The 18,168-nt window shown below is 37.0% G+C and overlaps 1 protein-coding gene across 2 annotated transcripts in view; it reads right to left on the bottom strand.

The window, feature by feature from the left end:
• Nucleotides 1–18,168, bottom strand: part of PARD3B (par-3 family cell polarity regulator beta) — a 1,049,764-nt gene that overhangs the window by 639,953 nt on the left and 391,643 nt on the right. The gene's annotated exons all lie outside the window — the stretch shown is intronic.

Raw genomic sequence — 18,168 nt, 5'->3', positions numbered from 1 at the left:
ACACAGGGCTCTCAGGTTATGGATCCACACCACTAAACCCCCCATCTAAATGTATAACTGGATGGAAGGAAAATAGTCTTACAGCTGCAATGCAGAAATGACCCTTCTCTAACCACCATATCTGAGTTCTCAAAAGAAAGCCCATCCTCCAAATTCCAGGCCCACTCCATTTTCCGCTACTCAAACACTTCCCAGAAAAACTGACACCTTACATATACAGTAACATCACTTTTTGGCTTACCTGTTACACACATTTATCCTTTACATTAATGTTATTCATATTAAATACAGAAAGGGAACTTCTACTTCTCCTAGGGGCCCGGGCTATGACTGATCTAAATTTGAAGCTCCATGAAATCATTTTGCCACTTCTTCCCTTGAGTCTCACCCAATTTTAATTCCATCCCATCCTCCACATGAAACTCCAACAATTTCAGTGATAAAGTAGCAGCGTTTATACATCAAAAAATATGTGAAAACTATTTTAATTATTCTCAGTGATGAATGAGAAGATTGAAAAATCTTGACTGATATTAATATATTTCAACAAAGATCTGTTAATACTTGTCCAGTAAGGTGAGTCAAGATCTTTGAAAAGGAAAAGTATCTTTTATTAACTCTTTTGCTAGTTTGGCCATTACACTGTAAATACAATGAAAATTTCCTCAGATCTAGAAAAAAATTTTTTGAATAGTTTTGATTTAGATGTTTAACAGGTAATAAAACAATTGAATATTTTCTCCACACAGGCTGAATTTTTCTTCTCCAAATTACCAGCTATATTCATTGGTTGAATTGAATAATATCAGACTATGACTTTCTTATATTTTTACTTTCCTTAAAAAGAACTATCTTCCTCGCCATCTTCCTTTTCCCCCTCCAACCATACAAAACACATACATACACACACACTTTTGGATGTATTCTTTACCAAAACCTCAGTCTGAAACTTCATGAGTTTTAACCCATGATACACACTCAATTGATTAGGATCATGGTATAGAGTTAGCAAGCATATTTGCTCAAGATTCAATAACACCAATATTATTTCAGAATGAAACTACCAAACAAGGAAATTCTTATATAATGTCTAAAAATCATCAGACCCAACAACCAGCTGGACAACCAAAAATGCACTGCCTTATCAGAATTTCTCAGTATCAACCCCTCCAGCTTCAAGACACTGTGTTAAACCTCAAGTAACAACTTGAGGAAAATACTCAAGCTGTGTCTACCTACACTAAGTCAGGTGGAAAATGGAGGCAATTATCCAGATAATCCAAGCAAAACAAGACAAAAAGTACCCCCATTGTTTTATACTTCAGGTGAAGTATTTTTAGTTATGCTAGATTTAGATAATTGCATGGGAATCATTACAGATGCACACAATTTGAAAGTCTCCCCTCAAGTAAAATCAAACACACACACAAACAAAAAGACAAGCCCTACAGAGTACATTACAATTCATAAAACACACTAATGTTCATTAGATACAATGACTAATTTCTTTTCAGGTCTAAATATTTAAGCCCTGAGTAAATACACACAGTGTATTTAGTACTGAATTGTTATACATCATCTACAGGCAATGTTATAGTTCTTCCCCCAGTTCAACAGGTTTAATTAGAAAACCGTTTTTCTTCCTTTTGTTATACACTTAATTCAAATCCTCAAGCTTGACTTTCAATACTGTGAGTGGTGAAGTGACTTGGTATTGGTGTGGAATATGAACCAGCACTCTCATGATTCAGGAAAGCAGTTTAGAGGGCAGCTGAGACATGTCGCCAACTCCCTGCCCTGGTGTGCCTAACTTAGGTGGACCTGGGGGGACTTTGCGACTGTTCTCAGAGCTGGCCATGGTCAGAGTCATTCCTGAGTCTCCCAGCTTGGTCTCTGAGTTGGAAAAAAGAGAGTGAGCTGCCCCTCCAAGCAGTTGACAAGTATATTGCAAGCAACTCCTTACCAATAAGAAGTACTTAATTTTGAAAATGATTTATCTTTAAAAAATATAGAGTGGTTTCAAGTTTCTCTAATAATGTCCCTCACATTCCTTTCCTACTACTTGTATCCTAATGTGCCCCCCCCACCAAATTTAAAATGTTTTATATGTATGTGTGTGTGTGTGTACAAGTTTTGGGTGTACAACATAGTTCAACATCTGTATACACTACAAAGGGATCAGCACCACATGTCTAGGTGTTCACCCCCTTCATCCATTTTGCTCACCTCCCCCCAAAACTCCTGGTAACCACTGATCTGTTCTCTGTATCTATGAGTTTGTTTTTATTTTTTATTTATTTTTTGTTAGATTCCATGAGTGAAATCATGTGGTATTTGTCTTTCTACATCCAACTTATTTCACTCAGCATAATATCCTCAGGTATTATGCTATCCATGTTGTCCCAAGGATTTCCTTCATTTTATGGCTAACACTCCATTATATATATATGTATAATCTCCCATGTCTTCTTTATCCATTCACCTGTTCGTGAGCACTTAGGTTGTTTCTATATCTTGACTATTGCAAACAATGAACACAGAGATGCGTGTATCTTTTCAAATTCATGTTTATGTGTTCTTTGGTTAAATACCAGAAGTGGGATAGCTGGGTCATATGTAGTTCTATTCTCATTTTTTTTTTGGTGGGGAGGGGAGGGAATCTCCATACTGTTTTCCATAGTGGCTGCACCAATTTGTAGTCCTACCAACAGTGCCCACATCCTCTCCAACTCTGTCATTCCCTATTTGATAACAGCCATTCTAACAGTTATGAGGTGATATCTCACTGTGATTTTGATTTGTATTTTCCTGATGAATAGTGATGTTGAACATCTTTTTCACATACCTGTTGGCCATCTGTATGTCTTATTTCAAAAAACGTCTATTCAGATCCCCGGCCCATCTTTTAACTGGGTTGTTTTGTTGTTGTTAATGTTTTATAAAAACAATTCAACCATCACAATAATTCAAACAATGCAGAAAGAAATACAATTTTCCTTTCTCCCCTTCACCGTCGGGTACAATTTCCCAGAAGCTACTATCTTATATTCTTTTATAACACCTCTATTTTTTACTCTTTTGGTGTCTAGCTGCATATATACATGCAGCATTGATTCCTTGCTGTGAAGGATAAGGACTTTTCCTCATCTACAATACCTTTCCCTCTTTTCCTCTAAACAATCTTCACTACTCTTACTTCCTCACCCCCTTCAAGTTTTCACTTTGGTGCAACTCTGTTTAATGCTGGATGCACATTCTCACCGAGCACCCTGAATTCTCCTTATTCTGCTTTAGCATTCTTCTAAAACTAGAATCACTTTCTAACATACTATATAAATAATTCATTTATTATGTTTGTCTTCTCCCAGTAGTATGAAAACTACATGAGAGCAGGAAATTTTTGTATTTTTGTTGTCTTTTACTGCTATATTCCCAGCACCTACAAAAATGCCTGGCATATAGTTAAGTGTCCAATAAATATTTGTCAAATGAATGAATTTTTGATAGCCATTTTTATTTTCAGTATCTACACTTGCCTGCCCCATCAAGTTTAGCCTGAATCTCTCACTATCCCACAGTGGAAGACAAGGATACTAACAGGCCTACACATTCTACAATATTTCGTGGGTTTCTTCTATAGTGTTTATCTGTTTCGGTTGCAGCAGGTAAATCAACTGTTGTAAAGCATTGCATTGTCTGAATACACCAGGATTTATTTACCATTTTATCACGAGTTGTTTTCATTTGGGGACTAGTAGGAATAAGTATGCTGTGATGTCTTTTGGTGAATATATGTGTTTTTTTCTGCTGAAAAATTACCTAGTTTAACTAGAATTAGAATTGCAGAGTATAGGCAACGTTCAGGTTCAACTTTAGTGGATACTGCTCAAGTTTTCCAAAAACGTTAAACCAACTTAACCTCGAGTTAGCAGTGTCTGTCTAGTTACTATACAGCCTCACCAACATTTGATACTGTCTTTCTCATTTTAGTAATTTCTGGTAGATCTGTAGTGTTCTTGCATTAAAGAGTTTTTTAAACCACCTTTTTATTTTGGATTTTCAACTTATAAAAAGTTGTAAAGATAGTACAGAGAATATCCAGTTTCTATGTTAACGTCTTACATAACTATGATACCTATGTCAAAACTAATAAGTTAGCATTATTGCATGACTGTTAACTAAGCTACAGACTTCATTTGGATTTCACCAATTTTCCCACTAATGTCTTTTTCTGTTCCAGGGTCAATTTAGGACACCATATTTTTTTCTAGTTATCAAGTCTCCTCTGGTCTGGGAATTTTTCTCAGCCTTCCTTTGTTGTTCATGACTTTGGCAGTTGTGAAAAGAACTGGTCGGGCATTTTGTTGAAAGCCCCCAATTTAGGCTTGTCCAATGTGTTTCTCAAGATCAGTCTGGAGTTATGGATTGTCGGGAAGAGCAGCACTACAGTGAAATGCTCTGCTCATCACAGTGTATCAGGGGACATGACCTCAGCTGACTTCTCCCTGGTGATGGTAATCTTGATCAGTTGGTTCAGGTAGTGTTGGCCAGGTTTCACTGTAGACTTATTACTTTTCTGTTTCCATATGCTATTTTTGGAAGTGAGTCACCAAGCCCAGCCCACACACAAAGGGGAGTACCTACATATATTATTTACAGAACTCTTCTGTTAAGAAAGATTTGTTCCTTCCCACCACTACCACCAATAGTTGTTCAATCATTTATTTCTACCACTATAGACTCATGTAAATTTACTTTATATTTTAGGTTATAAGCCAATACTACGCTATTTATTTTGATGTCAAATTTGCAATGTGGCTTTAATGTCCTTTCTGTGAAGATTAATGAAGTTGAACATCTTTTTAATATATTTACTGGCTCTTTAATCTATTTTGTGAAGTGTCAGATTAGAGTTCTTTTCCATTTTTCTATTGAGTTGTCTGCTTTTCTCTTATTTTGGGGAGTTCTTTATATACTCTGGGCATGGCCCTCTGTTGGATATATGTATTACAAATATCTTCTCAGAGTCTATAGCTTTTCTTTCTCACTCTTTTAATTGTATCTTTCTATTAACAGAAGTTATTTGACATAATCTAATTTATCCAAATTATTCCTATGACTAGCATTTATGCCCGATTTTACAAATAAGCCTAACTCCAAAGCTATGCATATAGTCCCATTTCTTATATGTTGCCTTCTATAGTTTGTGTATGTTTATTTTTTTGTTTTGGTGTGTGTGTGTGTGTGTGTGTGTGTGTTTTCTATTTCTTCATCTTTCGATCTACAATCTGTCTCGCATTGATTTTTGTATGAGGTGTGTGGTTGGGATTTTTTTTTATATATATAGATACTGAATTGACTTGGCATCATCCCTTCCCCACTGCACAGCAGTATCAAATCTGACATAAAACAAATGGCTGTATCTGTGAAGGTCTGTTGCTGGAAATGTCTATCCTATGCCATTCATCTGTCTTTGTGCCAAAATCACACTGAATCAACTAATATAATTTTATAAATCTTGATAACTGGTAAGGTAGTCCTCCAGCTTTTTTGTTCTTCTCCAAGACTGTCTAGTCAATTCTATCCTAGTGCCATATTTTGAGTCGTTGTTCCCTTAAATGTCTGGTCAGTGGTGGCTGCCCATTTATATTTCTGAATGAAATACTCAATTGCTTAAGGACAACAAGTAGCTTCAGTTTTTCCTGCCAATACCTGGGTCTTTCCTGAACAAAGTTCTCCTCTGAATTAGGCAGGTGACATGGTAAAGCACATTTGCTGACAGGTATCACTGTAACAAACATGCACAAGAAGCAGGGAGCAAGGCTGTCCACCTCCACCCCAAGCCATCCCTCTGTGCCAAAAGGAGGAAGGGTTTCCTGAGAGCACCCCAAAGTCTGAGCCATCTGTTAATCTGCTTCTATTCACTTTCCATAGTTCCCCCTTCCCACTTCCAGTGTTTTTATTACCCTATGCCCCCCCTTTATTGTTACTTAAACTGTCATTTCTATAAAAGTTTGGGAAGGTAGAGACACAAAAAAATTATATTCAATGCACTTTTTTGTGAACTGAAAGCCGCTGTGCTTTACTGATTGAGTTTAAAAGGTAGTTGAATTATAGTCAGCACAACAGAAATATTACTTAAAGGTAGACCACTACATTTCAGTGTGTGGTAGACAGAAATATCACCCATGTTATGTCTCAATTTAAAAGAAAAGGGTGAGGGAATTATGGCACTGAATTGTGAACACCTTGAAGAAAAAAGTAGATTTTAATGATTTCTATATTCCAGTAGATGAGTTCTACGCCGAACATACAATCAACTCTTGCTTAATTTAAAAGCAATAATCACCTTATAAAAAGTCACCTCAGAGACACACAGACTAAGTATCTGTGTTGTGTGATCTCCGTGTTGCTCTCGGGAGCCACTCCCCAGTTTCCTAAGCCCTGTTCTGGTCCCAGGAGGCTGACTTCTACTCAGTAACTCAGCGCATCACACAGACCAGTTTCCCTTTGGCTACCTGTAGGGTTTGGCCATGAGGAAGCAACAGCAGGAAATAAGAGTGTAGGAAGAGGTGGATGTGAGGATGTTTACGGCCATCTCTGCCAGCTCCACCTTTGAACGTGGTAACTGGACAAGCTTAGGTCACAGGTTCTGATCCTGTAGCTCCTCTCTCCCACACCTGCAGTTCTTACTGGATTGGTAAGAACTGTCTCTCTTTTCAAGCCTGGGCTAGTAAGAGATCTCATTTTTTTCAGAACTTGAGTGCCTCACTTTCATAAATAATCCCATTATTAAATTCTCTTCAATTACGTCTTGGAGTATGCCGTCTGTTTCCTGCTGGCATCCCAACTCATACAGTATTCTAGGCCACTTGGATGAGGGTAACAACATCACAAATGTATTCTTATTCCCTTGTGTAAAGGTATTGTCAAATATGAACAGCATGCACTTATCAATTCTAAAAGAAAATCCTTATGAAGAATATGCTGAATCAGGGTGAGGACATCAAAGTAAGTACTTGAGTTAAATAAGGATAAAAAGAATCAAAGCAATTACCCTTCTACAATTCTCTAAAAACAAGCACAAAGGTATTATTTGAAGACTTTGCAACAATTATATTACTCTGATTAATGTCCCTGGGTATTGTTTTGGCTGCAACAAACCATTTTACCATGTATTTTGTAAGCCTGAAGAGAGGAAAAATTCATTTCATGCTGTGGCTTAGAAGAAGGCATAAGATGACCAGAATCTACATTTATGAAAAAGAGAGAATATATTGTTATGGGCTGAAAGTTAAAAATGAGAAAAAGGGAGAAGAAAGGTCAGATCAAAATATCAATTACATAAACACAAGGAGATTGTATAATTTTCTTCCAAATGATCAGTAATAAATACAATGATGAAAACAGCAATAGTGACTAGTACTTATTTACCTCTTATTATATGGCAGGCACTATTCTATTTTATATTTACATACATGCGAGTGCTTTTGATGCTCACAACAACTCCATTTGATCATTACTAATATTATCCATTTTACAGATGAGAAAACTGAGGCAAGGTGATGTTAAATACTTGCCTATGATCACCCAGCTTGTAAAGGACAGAGTTGTATCTGACTTACGCAGTCTTGCTCCATGACTTGCACTCTTAATTTCTACACTATACTGTTATAAAGTAAATATGTAATATATAATTTTTATCCTTCTCCATCCCTTGCTGTTTTTTTCTGGAAATAATGCATTGCCTTCTTGCTTCCTTAAGATATTAAGTCAAATATATTCAGGTTACATTTTGGATACAGAGAAAAAAGCTAATTTTTAAGAAGATATGAATTACAGACAAGAATTCTGCTTAACCTCACATAACTTTTCATCTTATAAAGACAGAATATTATATCAAATTGATGACAACTACCCAACAAATGCTAAAACACTATCTTTCAAAATAGGGCATTAAGAAGGCAGTTGAGGAAGGTCTTTTAAAGAAAATTAATTTTTGAGTAAGTTTGCAAAAAGGTCTGAAAAGGAAAAAAAAAACCCACAAAACTCATTCTGTAAACTTTTTAAAGGAAATCTTTCAACATGGTCAAAATGCTCCTTCTCAATGCAGCCCACAGTGTAGAAGAATTCACATGACAATCATGTTTAGACAATCCGAGCAGTCACCTGGAGAATGGTATTGTGAGTCAGAAGAACAGAGGGACTGAAAATAGCACTTTCTTAAACTTTCTGTACAGTGTACATAAATTAGGCTGAGGTATAGCCTATAGATTTGGAGAAGAAAAGATCACTGTTGGGGTCCAATCGGTAATTTATATGGTCCTCAGTGAAAAAGAAAGGGTGGGTCAGTGAACTCTACCTCCTGGTTAGAGCATATCTAATTCTTCTGAACAGTGCATTAGCTCAACTCACCAGGGAAGAAGTCTGGCCTCCAACTTCACTACCTAGGATTAAATGAGTACATTTGACTAGAGCATCTTTGGTGAAAAGGCTAGACAGATGAATGGATAGATAAATAAATATTCATCCATCAACCCATTAGGTCCTTGGAGACCACACTTGGGCAGCTCAGGATGTTGGTGGTAGTGGAAAGAGTAGGGATCCTAGTTATTTCTGGTCCCTAATAGGAGATAAAACTAGCACTGCCCAAAATACAGTCAACAAAAACTGTAGCAACACAAACTTGAACTATTTCCATGAGCCTCTCTATCAACCAAAGACCCAAAGAAAAGACAATTAACCAAGCTATAAGGAGATGTCCCACATGACAAATGGCACACACACAAGCTTTCGTGCACGTCTAAATTTATGTGGTAAGATCTTTTTTTTTGACTGTAAGGGTTTCTAATTGCATGCTCTGTATTATTATAACAACAGTTGTAAATTATAAAAATGGAAACCTAACCAAGTTAAGAGACTCACTTAGTAATTTATCTTAAGCCAACTAGATTGTAAGCTGCTTGAGAATGAGTTCATGACTTGTATTATTTTATGTTACTCTGGTAGCCTAGACTAATCCTGTTCATCTATTGGGCCAGTAATAAATAACTCTTGAGTAAGTGAAGTCAGTGATAGTCACACCACCATCTTCTGGAGCACTGGCATCAGACAGACTGACTTCCATTGCTATATTCTTAAGCACAATCATCTAAAGAGAGCAGATGCCAGCTGTGCAAATGCTGAACTCTGCCATAAGGGCAGTTAACTGTAACATCAGACTGAAGTCATGAGGTCAAAGGACATTATTCCTGAACTGTGACTAAAATAAGAACTTTGCCTCATGCTTTCAGATCTCCGGGGCAGAAAGTCTATTTGTTTTAAAAACACAAGGAGAGTTTAATTGATCATCACAATTATGCAGAACCAGATGACACAAAGCCATTCAGCTTGCTGCTATCCATGCCATTTTTCAGAACATATAGTGCAAAAGGATATGGAAACACCATTCTTATCAACAGTTTCAAGAAACATGACATTGAAGTAATGGCTTCTTTAGTCAATATTATCTTAAAACACCAAATACAAGTGTTATGGTTTTAAATAGGTTGTGGTAAGGCAAAATCCCTACTCCCACTTATTTTCCTTGATCGTGGGATATTCCATACACATGCATTAAGTAATCATAGTCAAGTCTTCCATATAAACAAAAAGAAAATAAGCAAGATGTACCACATTATTTCCTGTACTTCAATTTTACACACAGAAAAAAATAATATAAAGCCCCAAATTTCTTCCATCTGTAAAGTAGTTTCAGGAATTTAACAAAGAGTCATATTTATACTAAAAAGTAATCAGAACTTTTCTGGTATTTTTAAAAGGTCGCCTGTATTTTCTGATAGCTATCAAGATTTTCTCATTAAGCCTATGAACAAACAAAATGAATATCATTTTGTAAGTACCATATGATGGATGCATTGTTTCCATGATAAATTGACAGGGTATGGCACTGATATCTGGGAGGCTGTCTTATTTTATCTGGTAAACATAAAAAAAAAGGGTAAACACGAGAGAGAGCTTTTCTTAAGGCAATTGCTAAGCAAAGGCTGTCACCTTTCCTTATCACCTTGGGATGTGAGAATGAACAGATCAAGCTGTTTCAGTATTTTTTACTTTCATTGGGCCAAATCAAGATCTTAGTAAAATTTCAAAATGGGTATAGAGCAAGGAAATAACCCAATGTGTGTATATAGGGTCATAATTCATCATATGGCTTTATCAGATAAAGCAAATGAGAAAACCCTGAGCCAGTCATAAAAGCATGTCCAACTCTGAGTGACTTGTCCTTAAGATGGATCTTCTGTAAATAATTAAATTAGTGGATTCTTTTTTTTGCCCTGCCCATCTGGGTGGAAAGAGAAAAAAAAAAAAACATGCGTGCATACACACACACACACACACACACACACACACACACAGGAAAAGTCCCAAAGGCTAAACCTTACATTTAACCTGTTAGTGCAAAAGAGGTATTACCATATTTTGAATTGTTAGCAAGATCCTTGAATTTCAAATTGCAAAAGAAAATCAGCATGTTTATTATAAATAATCTGTTTAGGTGTGATTAGCAATTTATGAGAACTATAATCTATTTTATGGCTACAAAGATTTATATTTATAAAAATTTGAATATTAAGAAATTTTTAATACAGATAAATAATTTGAAAGTATTCTGTAACAGACACGTAAAACCCAACTAGGTTCTAAAAAGCAGCAGTTGTATTTAGAGAATGAGGGCCATTCTACCTGGCCCTGTTGACTGCCTCAGAGAACCTGAATAGCAGAGAGTTGGGAAGTGGTTACAAGAAAGGCCAATGGGAGTTGTAATGATGGGTGGGGAAGGGAGGAAGGAAAGACTATGTGTGTGTATGTTAGGTAGGGGAGAGGAGGATGACAGTTTCTTCTATTAAAAGGACAAACCAAAAATTATCAGTGGTCCAGGGAACTACAAGGAGGTGAGTATGACAGCATGGCTGAAAATATTTTCACTAGCTAGGGACTAGGCCTCTGCAAACAGAGCTTCACTGGGCTTACTATTAAAAGCAATCTGCAAAAGAGGCTTGAAAACCCAGGGGTCTAATATCAAGTGAGCAGTAGGAAGGTGACCTTTCATTCCTTTTGTTTATGAGAGGATTTGCAGACTGTCTCAGTGTGGGTCCAGCATCAGCAAGAGGCCAAAGGGGGCTGGTGAACTCAATGGGTTTTTTTTTTGGTTTGTTTTTTGAGGTCGTATAATCAACTTAGAAAATACAGCTGGAAAAGAACAAGAAGGAAAGCTTGGTTTTTATATACTGTCTTACATTTTTGGGGTAAATGGCTAAATGCAAATTTCCTTTAATATTTTTTATTAGAGTACAGCCAACTTAGTACCAATTTAGGTACTGAATTTAGCCATTAGATATAGTACACAAAATGAAAGAAAAGAGACAAAAGGAAAACTGAGCAGGTGTAAAAAAGAATTGAATTAAGATTAAAATGCAAAGATAAACTGGATAGGAAATAGAAAAATGAAAATAGTTCTGTTAGGATGATGTTAATTTTTTTATTTTTCCTTGCTTAACATTTGATAATTTAATAAATCTCACTGGAAAGACCCTTATAAGAATATAGAATATCTTCAAGCAAAACTCATCATGCTATTTTTACAAAATGTTATCTGAACTGATTACTTGTCTATGAAGCGTGTTTACACTGACCATTCGTCTGCAATTACTCGGGACGCAATCCCTGGTATATTGAAAGCGTCATATTTGAACTATCATTCACATTTGTACTTCACTAACACAAACACAAATTATTCCTGTGTAGTAATTACCTTTTAATATTTGTTAGGAGTTGCTTGTCTTTAGATATTCATTTTATTCTTTCATTTAACCAAGTACCTCAGGCCCTTTTCCAGAGTATTAAATTTCTTTTTAAAATATTCAATGTATAACCTGACGTTCCCTGTACCACCTCCCTCCCCAGCAACTTTTCACCTACTCTGAAAACAAACTAAAATGAAACCCAAAACAACAGCAAAAGAATAATGGTGCCAGAAATGGCTTAGAACACTGTGACCTCTTTAGTCCTGATTTAGTTACCGTCATACCAGAAAAGCATGCACACACTTTATAGACTACATGGCTATGACTGATGGATGATAGCCTGGCAGGGTTACCATAGCTAATTACAACATCATTCAACTAAGCCTACATGGGAGAAAATACCAGGCTCCCAAGGAAGACAAAAGAAGAGAAAGGAAAACGATTCTATAGCTGTTAACTTTTGAATAATCAGACTCAATAGGAAACAAATAGGATGAAACTCTGACCAAATGATGACTTATGGATTCATCCAAGCAAATGACCTCAGTTCCCTGGTCATTTCAACTTGGGGTTTCACTGCCCACAGCAGAGAGCTTCCAGTAACAAGGAACCCTCACAGGCTTGGGTGCTTTGTAGTCAGAATTCAAAGGCTCCGCCAGAAGCCTGGCCCAGCCCTGAGCTTTCGTTCTGCTATGTGTGTGGTGTGACTGTGTTTGTCTAGGATCAGATGCCAATACTTAAACTCACATTATGGGCACAGCAGCTACTTACACACTGCAGCCTAATTAAAGGAATAAACTTCCCCCTGCTTTATTTTTTTTCCCAAAGATCAGCACCATAAAGGGATTTGGTTTCTTTAAAAATTCAGACAAACGATCCCACATGTTTCCCTTATTCAGTAAATTAGTCAAAATCAGATAGAAAATGGTCACAATTTCCAACACTAATCTATGGCTATACCATATGATCTGGGAACTACTGAAAATAAAGAGAGGAGAACTCAATGTTTTGAAAATAATTATATTATAACAAACATACAATCATAATTTTCCTTTCAGTTTTGAAGAAGCACAAACACACATGGAAACAATAAAGCATCTGAGGCACCTTTCGGCTTTCAAGTCTCAAAAACAAGAATCACTTTCAAACAGAAAGTATCTCATCTTCAAAGTTTAACATACAAGAGGAGAATAAAGCTAATACCATTTCAACTCCAAACTTTAATCAGATTGCTTTATATCTGGGTAATATAGATCACAAGAGTGGCAACAACAAAGCTTAAAGTACTTTTTATCCTGATACACTGTTTAAATTGCATTGCTTAAATAATTATAACTAAAGACATATTTTCTCATGGAACCTTAACCCAAAATAGCAAATTTCTGTCAAGAATACTGAGGAAAAATTACCAAAAGTTTCAAAATAAAACTACTAATTAACTGGGGCCATAGGATGGAAATTGACAGGGGCATGGAGTCAGATTCAAATTCAGCTTGGAATTAATGAAATTCTCCTGGGACAATCATAGCCCATTAGAGCAAGAAAGGCCTATAGTATAGATGAGAAAACCATGGCCCAGGGAGATATGGCAGTGGCACATAAGGAAGTAACCTGTATGGTCTCAGTTCAGAATATTCACTTCTATAGAATGCCAAATGTGTCCTGATTTATACTTTGTTTGGAAAAATGTGATAGCTATAGGTTAAATGACTTGTCTGGATACACAGCTAGATCAAATACTGTAGGGTCTGGAACTGACTCCATATCATCAGTTCTCAAGGGACAAGGATTGGGTCAACCTTGGACTACAGCCTCATGAAGCCTTTTGGGGAACAGCAGAAGGTCAGTTACCACTGATCATAAAGGCAGCAAAAGGATTAGTTGGAGAAAGGCTAAAGGACTCTCATTCTTCCAAACATCAAAGTAAGCGTCCTCACTAATTTTTCTTATTTACAGAAGGCTCTACGTGCAGATATTTGAAATGTCAAAAAGGACAACAGTATCCACAATATGGGAGAAAAATTACCAGGTATCCCAAATATTAGCATGTTTGTTTCAGTGCAATTTTCCCCCAAACATATACACATGCGTGTAAGTGCATGTGTGTGCATACACAAGGGATGAAGAAATAGAAGCAAATTCATTTCTGACACAGAAGGATTTAAAAGAAATTTTCTCCATATTAATTTTCTGGTACTTCCTTATTAGCTTTTTATTTACAGCTATTCATAGTACATATTTATTAATTTACACTCTATCTCGTTCCAAAAGGATATAAGGTGTTATTTTATCCCATATAGTATTAAAAGGTACAGATAATTGAAACCTACAATTAATCCAAAAGATGTCATGTAGCTGAAAGCCAAGAAATGCAGGTTCCAATTCTACTCCTTTAACCAACTAGTTATTTGACATCACAGCACACACTGAGTCTAAGCTTTTACTTGGTCACTTGTAAAATAATGTTAATTGCCTAGAAAATTGCTCTTATGAAATTCTATGGATTATCTATTAACAGATCACCTTTTCACAAAAGTTGTTCTAAGAGGTGCTAACAATTCTCTTGAGTGAAGGTAGGTTTCTTTGCTGTAGGACTTCTAAACGGTATTAAGATTCTCTACTGCCTACTCAACAGCCTTCTGCATCCCTTTCTTCCCTGCTACTATAACCAACCTTATGTGTACAAAGAGCGAGTGTGAATAAATTAAAATAGCATCTACAATTTGTGTTCAATAAATGTTATTAATTAACTAGAATCAAATATTTGTTGAAATCCCAAAACGTGCTAGGAAGTACCATAGGGCTCCTCAGAGAAGACCTGGAAAACTCCTGAACTAGGTGATTTTAAAGTCTAAATGGGCTCTGTGAATAGGATTCTTGGCTATTCTACCTGATGTTTGTTCTACCCTGTCTCTTCTTTTAAATAGACTCTTAGGTTAGCAATCTCTAGTCTACACAGTACTATGTACTGGCCAACTACAGAAACATTATAATCTTGAAGTGTTAGAATGATTTGCTAGTTAGGGTTGAGTCAGGGCTTAGTCGTTCAGCATTACATTAGAAAATCCATTACAAAATAAATGGTAGGAAATAATTTAGATGAAGTTGGAATTATGTGTTTGCCCAGCTGATTTAAAATTCATCTTGCAAATGTAAAAATATATATACCCCATTAGCTTACAGGGTGCAAAACTATGAATCCCTTTTGGTCAGTAGAAAATTTCTTCACCTTTGAATCCCTTCGTTGTTGAAGAATTAAGAAATGCATTTATGGTATACTTACCGTACTATCTTGAAGATTTGGACAAGGTTTCACAAACAAGGGCATATTTGAGCTTGAGTTTAAAAGGTGCATACAATTTCTCCGAGTAGAAAAGAGGCAAAGGGGTGAGCCAGGTGAAGGGAACACTAACTACAAAGACACAAAGGTTTGAAAGAAAGTAGCAAATTTAGGGAATGCCAAGTAGCTTGTGGTAGCTGCAGGTTAAGGTGACTGTGGAAGAGAGGTTAGTAATAAAAGTGGGCAGACAAGAAGGGGCTAGATCATGAAGAGCTCCTGAATATGAGCTTCCTGCATATTCTGTGTATAAGTGTTTCATCTTGGAAGATAAAGAAAAAAGAGGTGGGCCCAACCACTGTCTGCATGTATGGGGTGGGGGGAAGGCTGTCAGTTTTTAACAGGATACGGATGATGACTAACTTGCACTGGAGAAAGATACAAAAATTATACTGAATGTTGAGTGCATTTTTATTTCAGTATCAGTAAAACCTACATTTCTGGTGATTAACATGACCTAATGGTAAGAACATCTTGATCCCCAATAGCTGTTAAATTGTGTCTCCTTAAGTAAGATAAGCATGCGAACCGATAATGGTTAAATTCCTCATTGTCTTGGATGGATCTCAAGAGCGAGAAAACCAGGGAGAATCAGCCCCACGTGTGTTGTACCAGCCTGGGCTAATGAGTCCCATGAGAAGTAGAACCACTTCCAGTGGCCTCTGAGAGCTGAGTGGGGAGAAGAGAGGATGGGCTGGGGCTTTGGGGCTTGGCATTTTATATGCCCCCTGTGATGAAGAATCGCTGGAACACACATGCAACTCCTCTGACTACCCCCTCCCATTCTTCGTCTAAACAAGCTCTCAGGGTGGGCCTGGCAGCACAACCAGGTCACCTCCCAAAAGAGCCATTCATGGATACTGCATCTGCTGCCAAGCATATCCCTCCATCCCTGTGTGCCCAAGCCATGACCACACCCTGCCCTGAGGGCAATGAAAGGAAAACAGAATGGGCAGATACCAAAGCTGGTGGCTTTGCTTCTGTCTTTAATTCCTCTATCTGACAAACACAATAAATATTTGTTTTCTTTGCTTTTAAAGTTCCAGAAATGTAAAGTCCTGAGTCTGATAGAACCATGAGAGTAGATAAGGGATGATTTCTTCATCCTTCATCCCTGCCCAAATACCTCCATCTAATTCTGAGGAACTGTCTGCATCAGCTTGCTAATGAGTTTGGACATGGTTCTCCTAGCAGTGGGAAGCCACTGGAAGTTGTTGAGCAGGGGAGTTATATAATCAGCTTTGTGATTTAGAAAGGTACATCTGGCAGAAGCAGAGATTGGGGAAAGTGGGCCCTGTGAAGAAAGAGGTCAGTTTGAGGCCTCTGTAGTAGTCTGATTGATGGGAAAGCTCTGGCCTGCTTCAATGGTCATGGACATGAAGGCTGAAGAAACTGTGGATGATGGGAAGAAAAGGAAGGAACAGGATATAATGCCACAGTTTCAGACTGAATGGCTGGAAGGCAACACTGACCACCAAGTAGTGAAGGCTGGCCAATCTCACCATTTCATCTGTGACACTAGGTGGAATGGGATTTGAAGCCAAGGAGTTAAGCATTTTCAGGGTTTGATATATATTCACAAAATGACTCTCAGGAAAATGATATCACTGTATTATTTTACAAAGAGCATATGAAAGACAGCACAGAAAAATTGTTCCTGACACTGGAGCTAGCAAGGGTTCAAACCCTAAGTTCGCCACCTAACAGCTATGTGACTTTGGAGGAGTTATTTAGCTGCTCTATGCCTGTTTCCTCTTCTCTTAAATTAGGGAGATAATAGAACCCAACTAAGTATCATGAGGCTTAAATGAATTGTTAGGCGTACAGGATTTAGAATACGCGGTGCACTGCCTTGAGTTCTGTGCCTGGCATATAGTCACCACTGAATAAATATAATTTCCTATCTGTGTCTGACCCAAAATCAGTATTGAAGAAGCGGAAAGCCCACCTTCAAAGATGGGGAACCTCAGCTTACTTTTCTTCCTACACTGAACGTTATATTGCTCAGATGGTTCAACAAAAGCTGAAAAAGCTGAAGAAAAACAACCTTTTTTCCGTGAGAAAGCTCATTAGAGAAAGGTGAAAAAACAAATTCCCAGGCACAGGGGTACTCTGAGGTTCAGCCTTTTGAAGACCACAGTGCTTGCTTATAAATCGAATATTAAAACAAGCAAGAGCAATTTTCTCCTTTCGTCTTCCCTTATTGCCTAATTTTCCTCCCATACTATTTGCATAATGGATAAAAAGGCATCCATTATGCAAATGACTGATAGGGCTGTGAGGTTGCTGAAGCCACAGACTTCACTCCAGATGAAGAGAAGCTGCCACAAAGCCCTCCAATGACCGGGTTCCAGCTGCTCTGCTAGCTTGGTTTCCAAAAGATAGAGAGAAATTATGAAGACGATGGGTCATTCATTTCCACTAGGTTTATTTTAAAAGGGGCACTGTAGATGCTTTCCAGAAAATTAGTACAAAATATAGATATTCAGTATTGTGGCATGTAAAATAAACTTTATAATGTATTTTGTTTCAAATGGCAAAAATTATACTAGGTAAAATTTTTACAATTTTAAGCATATGTTTCCCTTTGCAAAGTGGAAAAAAACCTCTGTTCTACCTTGAGAATTAACCTATAACCGGTGCTTAGAGCTGTCTCAAAATGTATGCATACATTCAACGGGAATAAAAAATGGTTTTAAGTACCAAAATATTAGTGGATTTTCAAAACTTTATGCTGTTAAACTGACCTAAAATTATCTTTAAGAGTTATCACCAATAACTGACATTATTTATCTTGGAGTCATAAATTCACTAAAACTTCAGAAGAATGTTTATTTTCTCTTTCTACCAACACCTTCAAAACAAATATAACAAAAGGAAATTCTGAGCAAAATCACCAGGTTGGAATAAATCAGTAGGACAGAATTAGAAACTAACTTCAAAATGTTTCCCCCAAACTCTGAGTTATACAATTTGTGGAGAAGAAAAAGGCAGCTAAAACAGAAAGTGACCTTTTATTTCTAG

Source organism: Mesoplodon bidens (assembly GCF_964165515.1).
Source record: "Mesoplodon bidens genome assembly, chromosome: 8".
Classification (NCBI taxonomy): Eukaryota; Metazoa; Chordata; class Mammalia; order Artiodactyla; family Ziphiidae; genus Mesoplodon; species Mesoplodon bidens.
This window is presented reverse-complemented; position numbering and strand designations above follow the sequence as displayed.